The sequence below is a fragment of the Schistocerca piceifrons genome, chromosome 11 (genome assembly GCF_021461385.2).
Source record: "Schistocerca piceifrons isolate TAMUIC-IGC-003096 chromosome 11, iqSchPice1.1, whole genome shotgun sequence".
NCBI classification, from domain to species: Eukaryota; Metazoa; Arthropoda; class Insecta; order Orthoptera; family Acrididae; genus Schistocerca; species Schistocerca piceifrons.
This window is the reverse complement of record NC_060148.1, coordinates 840927-850469: the sequence shown is the minus strand read 5'-3', so window position 1 is coordinate 850469 and position 9543 is coordinate 840927.

Sequence of the window (9543 nt, the reverse complement as noted above, 5' to 3'; positions counted from 1 at the left end):
TCAGCACAGCAATCTGACGCCGAGCCTCGCCCAGTGCCGCCAGCATGGCCGCCCTCTCTTCTGCCATGGCGGATTTGAAGGCGGACGTGGCTTCTTGTACGGCGTCGTTAAGGCGCCTGGTGACGACGTCTTCTGTGCAAGTTGTGGGGCGGCGGTGGAAAATTATTATTTACTGTTGCATAAATGTTTGAATGTTGAAACACTTCCCAGCCGATTTATCCATATGTGGGGCGTCAGGTGGAATAATGTTGTTTAAAATGTTCCTATTATTTATGCTGTCTTTCGCCGTTCTCATCACTGGCTTTCTAACTACAATATTGGCAACCAGCAAGTGATTAGCAAAACGTGAAGCCTGTAATTAGAATTCCTAATGCCCACTTCATCTGAGAAACACACTTATAGCTGCAGCTTATAGCTCTGAGAAATTAGGAGATTGTCTGGGATTCATAATCAAAAACGATTTTCTAAAATTTCTCTGTATTCTGAAAGTCTCAGATGAAAAGAAAAAGAAAAATCCACACAATCTAACACAGCCATTCAGAGTCTAATGCGCTGATGCAACTATACCTGTCCAAATTAAATGTTTAAATGAATGCTCGCCATAATTTGATGATAATGTTCATCAAACGCCACGCTAAATAATGGTAGAATGTTTGTCCCGCGGCAGCACGTGAAAATACGACATACGCAAACTGAAGATCGATAATTAAAGTCATCCCAGAATTAACACTTCACTCGAAAATGATTTCATGGTTACGCGTATCCCGAGTAACTTAATACGGCATCCGAGGCTGTTTATAGCAACGATACCGACGCGACGCGACTCCCGACACAGATGGCGTGCTATTCAGCGTCTGGAGAGAACTGGGGCCTTCCTTCCTCGCGCAGCGTTCTTATATATAAAGGCGCGGTGCAGACGGCTAAGGGAACGCCTGATCAAATCGGCTCTCCCAACTAGCCGCTGGGCTAGTAATGCACCACATTAAGTTACCGAATAAATCATAGCTTCTTTTGCTGATGGCCGATGAAGCTCTTAATTTAAATGTGCATTCAGCACACAGGTAAGTAATCATAATAAAAGTTTGACGTGGCTAAGTTAAATATTTTGGGCGAGAGAATTAATTTAATCACCCTGCACGCAGTAGACGAGCTCTGAACTGGCCCTTTGGAGATACGCTATCGCTATAGTTTTATAGGTATTCAAATGAAACTTCTCACATCCTTATGGTTATAGCGGATCTCCATTCTACTTAAATATAAACATCCTAGCCTTATTTATTAGTCTACTTAATCTATCTTGCTTCCTTAATTTTTAAGACAAAAACCAGAAAATCATGAATTTCAACTAAAATCTTAAATTGTGAGATCCAGAAGACTGTTTCTATTAAATAATTGTGAAAAAGGAATCTAAATATAAATTTTTAAGTTTCTAGCTCTTTTCTGTTGCGCCAATGATTTTTATAGAAAAACGTCCAAATTTCGAAAATGGTTAAAGTTATCGAACTGATATTGAACACATATTAATTTGGTATTACTCCTGACACGCTAGAAATTTTTTAGGTTATTTGCTTGATTTTTAAAGTATTGCGCAACATTTATGACGTCAGAGCTAGTTACAGCGGACTGGCTGGCACACAATGGAAAGACTGATGTGAATTTACTACAGCGTGAGTAGGCTGCTTCCCTACAAAGGGACCACCTCTTCGTGTGTGGTGGTCACTTGCTTCTGCGTCTTCTGCTTCGGTCCGCGCCAATTTCTTCTGTAGGCGCAGGAACGGGCGTTGGCCGCATGTGCGCCGCCGCAGTTGGCGCAGGTGCAGGGGGCGTCCTTTTGCTTCTTGCAGTCACGTGTGTCGTGTGCTTGCGCACACTTCAAGCACGCGACTGCTCAGCTGCAGTGCTTGGCGACGTGGCCAAGGTTTTAGCAGCGAAAGCACTGCACTGCAGTCTTCCTCTTCTTCTTGCCGGATGTTCCTGCTAGCGTGAGCAGCAACCCCGCCAAGGCAGCAGCTTTACGTCCCCTTCCTCGTCCCGACATCTCGAGTAGCAACAGCGACAATCAGCTGTGCGTAACTCACCGCGGCGTGAGCGGGAATGACTGGCTGGCTGAGCGAGAGGCAGGCGCTTAAGTGTTCCTATCGGGGGCGCCGATATTGGCCGCTGGGAACACGTGTTCCAGTGTGGCGCCCTCGCACTAAAAGAGGGCTGGGATGCGTGCGCCGCCACAGCTTAAGCTGGGTTCACACTAGCAAGTCGCTTGCAGAAGTTATTGCTGCAAGTTATTGCTAGCTGCTTGCAGCTGTGTTTACACAGCAGCGGAAGAATTAAGCAAGATTCTTCCGCAAGTTCTTTTGCAAGAAACTTGCGTCAACAACTTGCTGATACTGTTCACATATGCTTTCAGTACCACTACGAGTGTCAGCCGAAGTGTAAAATGACAAGTAGGCGGCTGAGATATGCTGCAGCTCTTGTAATTGTAATGCAAAACGTGAAAAAGAAAAGAGAAGTGTTTGGGTTAGAGAGTAGATAATGAGAAGATCGCAAAATGGTGCCTGTAATAACCTTTTGCAAGAACTTAGTATCGAGAGCTCGGATACTTTTGCAGAATGTCCTCAAATGATCTGGAGTATTTGTTGATGTTAATAGCACACGTCATATCAAAACGAGACACAAACTTCGGTACTGCTATTTCAGCAAAGGAACGTTTGCTAGTCACTCTACGATTTATAGCTACCGGTGAGCTACGAATAAAATAGGCATTTCATTGATTTATGTGAAACACACAACCAAACAAAGTTTTAATTTTGAAATCTTTTCTTTGTGGGAGACTCACTCAAAGTCCCTAATGTACTTGTTTCACATTCCCGTCAGCTCGGTTTCTCTGATCGTACCCGACGTATGTAGAGCCATTTTTAACCTCTCGAAAAGGGAAAATTATTTGAGGGTATGAGAAAACACAGCAGTGAAATTAAATTTTTATTGAAATAAACTGCATTTTACAGAATGATATCCTTATAAAAATGTTTTTTTTTCTAATGATCATAAAATGGAAAGTGACAAGCTAAGTAAATATAACATGTAATAGACTCCTAAAACAACAAGCGAGTGGATGCAGGTGGCAAAGGGGTTCTATCTTCAAGTTATGCTACTTTCTATGTACTTCTTCCAGAGATGTGTCGAATATCGACGAGATCTCATTTAATGCACTCATCTTCTTTACTCTATCCTTAAAGTCTCGGTTATGCACGTTCCGTATTTCGGGGTAGCTCTCCACGGCTTCAATAAAATGTTCTGTATCCTGCTTCATCCATTCCCGTTTCTCCTCCATTTCTGAAATTTGTTTGCATATAATACGTTAGATGGTTGCATAAAATTAAGTCACAACATTAAGTAAAATGTTAAATGTGAGTGTTATGCAGACGACACACTTACTATAACTTGCGCTTCCTACTTGCAGGAAATAAAAATAAATCGTAAAAGGTGCAAGTTACTTGCAGATACTTCTCCCGTGGTGTTCACCCTGGAAGCGGAAAACGTGCAGCAAGTCACTTCCGCAATAAATTGCTGCGGTCGCGAGTCGACTTGGCGATATGTTTATACTCGCAAATCTCGCGGCAAGTTCCTCCTCGCAAGTAAATTGCTGCAATAGCTTGCTGGTGTAAACCGAGCATGACGGCGCCATGGTGCAGAGACCTCTATGGGTCTTCGACGTCCATGACGTCTGGCGCGGATTCAAATGCCGCGGCGCGCGGTACCAGAGATTGGATGCAAATGGAGACGTAGTTCCCTCGCAAAACTTTTGAAACCGGTGGGTTCAGTTTGGCGCCGAGAGCGCAATAAATGATCTGGAGCGTCGTGACATTGTGGTTCGGCATTACAGCCTCCTGTTACAGGGGAAAAGCGGCAGGCGGGGTGCCGGTGGAGAGTGCTACCTGAACGAGTCTCGGACGTTCGTCAAATACTAGCGAGCAGAAGGTGTCACAGGTACGCACGTCGATACTTTTAAAAATATCAGGAATCCGATATCCCTCCCAGAGGACACCAGGACAGCTCGTGTGTTCCGTCCGAGTCGAGAGCTTTGCCGACGGTAGCGTAGCTACTGGCAGGGTCACCCAGGGAGACATTCTATCTCGACAGAGGAGCCAGATAGAGTGTGTCCCACAACATAGGGCCGGGAAGGCAATTTCTCTAAAGCAGTAAACCCGATACGAGTCCTTGTCCTCCGAGTAGGGAGTTGGGCAAGCGGCTAACATCCCCTTCCCGTACAAAAACCCTGTTCAGTAAACTCAAAGTAAGGAAGCCAGACTGATATGTGGACAACGACACAGCACTGTTAAAGGGGAAGGCAAAGGCAAATGGAAAACCGAAAACGATATGTTTATTGGAACCTGGAATGTATGGTCATTATACAGGGTGGGGAGGACACTGCCAGAACAGCTCGATAAAACCGAGACACGCATAGCTGCCCTACAGGAAATGTGACGGAATGGACAAGGAGTGCTCAATATGGGAAGCTGGATATTTTTCTACCTCGATCCAGAGAGCGATTGTGAATTTGCTACAGACTTCGCAGTAAGACAAACATTTACACATATAATGGGTGGATTTACTGGAATAACATCTAGAATATCACAAATGAGATTGAAGACCCAATACGCAAACTACTCATCGACCAATGTATGTGCACCTATAGAAGTAGAAGATGACCAGAACAAAGACACCTGCTGTGAGAACTTTGAGAATACCTATGACAGACACCCTGGGCTTGATGTTAAAATTATTATTGGACACCTCAACGCACATATTGTAAAAGAAGAGTATTATTGTCCAGCAATAGGAAAGCATAACTTCCATGGATACACAAATGGTAATGGACACAGAGTTGTTCAGTTTGCACTACCACATAGCGTGGTTGCGGGTAGCACTAAGTTCCCACACAAAAGGATCCATAAAACAACATGATGAAACCCTGATCAGCATACCCTCAACCAAAACGATCATGTAATTATTTATGGCAAGTATTTCTCAAACTTAATAGATGTACATACCTATGGAGGAGTTAATGTGGATTCAGGCCATCATCTTGTAATTGCAAAACTAAGAGCTCGAATATCTAATGTGAGGAAAGTCAGAGGAATGTTTCAAAGAAAGTATATGGTATAAAAGGAAAAACTGAAAAGATTTGCAAAAACGTACTCTGAGAAGGTTACAGGGAAACTTGCGGTATACACTCCTAATGTAAGTGATACTCTGGATCAGGAATGGAATGCTCGCAGGGATGCAGTCATTAAGGGAGCAGAAGAAGTGCTAGGGAAAGAAGGAAAACAATCAAAAAATTCCTGGTTTGATGAAGACTGTAAAAGAATAAGTAATGAGAAAAACTCGGTTGATAGGAAAATGCTAGATAAATCGTATAGACGTTTAGCAGAAAGAAATTATCAAGATAAAAGGAAGGAAGAGAAGAAATTGGGTCGCAAGAAGAAGAGGGAATGGAAAACAAAGCAGACTGAAGAACTGGAGACAGCTGAAAAAAAAAAAGATGTCGAAAATTCTGTCAGACAATTGACAGTGAAAGAAGAACATTTAAGCTGCATGTTAATAAACGAAAAAGTAAAAATAGAGAATTATTGACTGATGAGCAAGAGATATTGGAACACCAGGTTGAATATTTTAGTGAACTGTTGGATGCTCCAGAGCAGCCAGAAGAAGATGGTGAGGCCACACTCTCCCCCCCCCCCTCTCTCTCTCTCTCAAGGAGAAAAGAAAAAATTTGCCTGACTGAAGAACACTAAGGCACCATGGACTGATAATATAGCACCAGCATTATTGAAAGCCAGAGGAGCTGAGTTAAATCTCAGGGTATACAAGATTTTGTGCCTTATCTGGCAAAAGAGTTGTCAGAAGAATGGAATGTAGCGATAGTGTGTTTGATACACAAGAAAGGTGGTATATGTAAATGCAGCAGCTACAGAGGCGTAATACTCCTAAATATTACATATAAAGTATTGTAAAATATCTTGTTTGGTAGACTCCCACTTATAGCAGAAAACATTATTGGACATTATTAATGTGAATTCACGCCAGGAAAGTCAACTCTGAACCAGATTTTTACTCTCCACAAATACTAGAAAAGACCGACGAATTTAATGTTGGTGTGCACCATCTTTTCATTGATTTCAAATCTTCATAAGACACAATAAACAGGGCATAAACTTTATGAGGCAATGCGAGAATTTCGGGTGCCAAAGAGGTTGGTGTATTTGATAGGCGTTACCCTAAGGCACCCACAATGTACTGTGTGAGTTCAGTAAAGGCCATCACCCCGGTTTCCCACATCAACTGGGCTAAGACAAAGTGATGGTCTTCCCTGCCTGTTCTTCAATCTGGCACTTGCAAAAGTGGTGCGTGAATTGGGTATCCAGGCAAGAGGTACTATCTGCAATAACTCCGTAGAATTGTTGGGATAAGCAGATGATTTGGACCAAATAAGTAGAACATTTAGAGACTTTGAAAGTCCCTTCTCAGCTCTAAGACTGAGGGCAGAGAAGATGGGCCTGAAAATTAATGAAGGATGTATAATGGTACAAATCAACCTTTACAGACCACAGTCACCTTCGATGGTCTGACTTTTGAGTGAGTGAGATGTTTCAGTTATCTGGGAGCAAAGATAGAAGCACTTTGACAGAAATTAAGGCTCGCATACATGCTTCAAATCGATGTTATTTTGGAATGCTGTGACATTTTAAATCCAAGCTTTTATCACGAGAGTCAAAGTACCGATTCTACAAAATGCTGATACACCTAAATAGCACTGACATACGGTTCAGAAACGTGGACGACTACAAAGCAGGGTGAAGGTAGACTGACATCATACGAAAGGAGTACATTGAGGAGAGTCTTTGACCCTGTGTATGAAAATGGGAGTTGGAGAATGCAAAGGAATGATGAGCTTTATGTTTGCTGTAAGGAGAATGGTGTGGTCAAGTTCATAAATTTGTGGAGATTGAGATGGGCTGGACATGTAATACGACACAGTGAGACAGATCCTGCAAGGAAAGCCTGCTGCAGTGAACCTGGAGGAAGAAGAGCAAGAGGCCGACGAAGGCTGAGATGGAGTGATGAAGTTGGAGAAGACACTGTCCGAGTTGGTTGCCATAACTAGAGGTCTACAGCGCAGTCCAGAGAGGAATGGCAGAAAATTATCTAGGAGGCCAAGTCCCTACCTGGGATGTAGTGTCAATGTAAGGAAAGGGAATCCGATACATCGATATTTTTTAACGGTATAGTTATAGGACATCGATGTATAGAAGAAATTATCGATATGTCGACAGGAAATATATCGACATACCAGCCAAAAAGTACTTGCTGCACATTCTAAATATACTGCCAGCTTTAGAGCTGTATATTTAAGATTTGATATATTATTAGATATTCTGTACATTATGAAGTTAGCATCATTCCCCTTAGAGCAAGACCTGAAAGGAAAACGGTGCATGTTCATGCTTGGCAACAACCACTTTGCTAACTTTGTTCAAAAAAATGGTTCAAATGGCTCTGAGCACTATGGTACTTAACAGCTATGGTCATCAGTCCCCTATAACTTAGAACTACTTAAACCTAACTAACCTAAGGACACCACACAACACCCAGTCATCATGAGGCAGAGAAAATCCCTGACCCCGCCGGGAATCGAACCCGGGCGCGGGAAGCGAGAACGCTACCGCACGACCACGAGCTGCAGACTGCTAACAATGTTAACTGCAGGTAAGTGGCACAATAAAATGTGCCTGATGAGTCCGTCGTTCGGTTTTGAAACATATCTGATTTGTCTGGAACACTTCATGTCGACTTCCTTGTTTTTTTTTCATTTCTGCAAAGGCCAGCGACCCAACAGTTGTACTGTCAAATTTGCATGGTGAAGCTAGACGTTGCAGTTTCTGTTGGCAGCAACGTCAACATTTCGTCTCACACGTCCTGCTCACCGCAAAGACCAAACTTGTAATTTAGATTTTTGTTCATTAATTTCAACAATTGTTTTTGAAGAATGTCGATAAGAAGAAATGATATATTAGTTGCGTTAAAAATTGTTTTTTAACGGAACTGGTGTACTATTTCTTCGCCTCGGATATCTTGTTATTCCATTCACACCGTCCCCCATCGGACTTCTTCTTTGTGCCATCTGTATTTGCTTCACACAGTCAAAGAGAAAGACTGGACGGGATGAAAGCTCAAAAAGTAGTAGGACTATTTCACAGGGTGAATGTGAAATTAAGTTCTACTCATATTTCAACTAACAACTTCAAATATTTACCGGAAATTGTGGAAAAAAAATAATATAAATTAATAATATCGGCATTTGATATTGCAATTTCGATATCAATATATCGGTGAAGAAAAATTTCGCCGACCTATATTGGTACAATTTAAATAATATCGATATTTTATTAATAGCCGTAGTTAAAGGTGTTATTCCGTAGGGTAGCACTTCAGAGGGTTTGATTATTGGTAGCGTAGGATCGGCAAGCAACCACACCTCCGGTTTTGGGCGAACTCAACTGTAGGTAATTTATCTTGGACAAATGAACTCCACTGATTCCGAAAAATGGTTTGCAGGTATGGTAGTTCCTAATTTTTCCACCCAATTCTGTAATGGTGCCGGGTAATGCGGCATACCCAGTAAAGTTGACAGAGCGCCTAGTAAATAAGGTCTCAGGATCACAATGTTAGAATGGTTTCGAGACAGAAAAATAAAGTGCAACCACTGAGAAAGGCTGGACTGTTAACTGAAATAAAATGAAACAAACCAGCCTAGGTCATGGATAAAATCGCTGGGAGCAGAGGCTGTTTGCTGCCCTGTAACTGCGATCTAAATCCTACAGAATTTTAATGGGCCAAAATAAAACGCGGTTTCAGGAGAAAAATGTAAGTGGTTACATGTAGAATCTTGTTAAGACTGCCTTCTTTTCATTTATTGCACAGGACTGGCGAGGTTACTGTGGAAAAGTGCAAGACTATAATAATAGAATAATGGAAATGACTACTGACAAAGTTATCATCAATACCACACTCTCAAGAAATGACGAGGATGAGGATGATCTTGAATCAAGCACAGATGACAATGATTTTAAGTGAACATCATATTGACCATTCTTTCGGCATAGTTTCTGCTAGGATCTGTTTAATAAATGCAATGTGCAAACGTTCCAAAAATGAGATTTTGTCTACCGATTTATAGTGCCGTGAACTTTACATTCATCTACTTTTCATTTTTCATTGTCTCAGATTAATAAATAATACGTAAGTTGTGGGTGAAAGTCTTGTGCATGAATATGTCGCAATAGTCCTCCCCCCCTCCCCACTTGATGGACAATACCGGAAACCCTCGTCAACTACGTGCAAGTCCACCATGGGAACCGTGTTCGGTGCATCCAGTGTTAATACTGGCTGTCATCAGAAAAATAAAAGTATATAAATGAATCTTAAATGTTTTTTATCGAATTGTTGTACTGTTTCTTTCAGGGTAGCAGTTACAATTACAGTCCT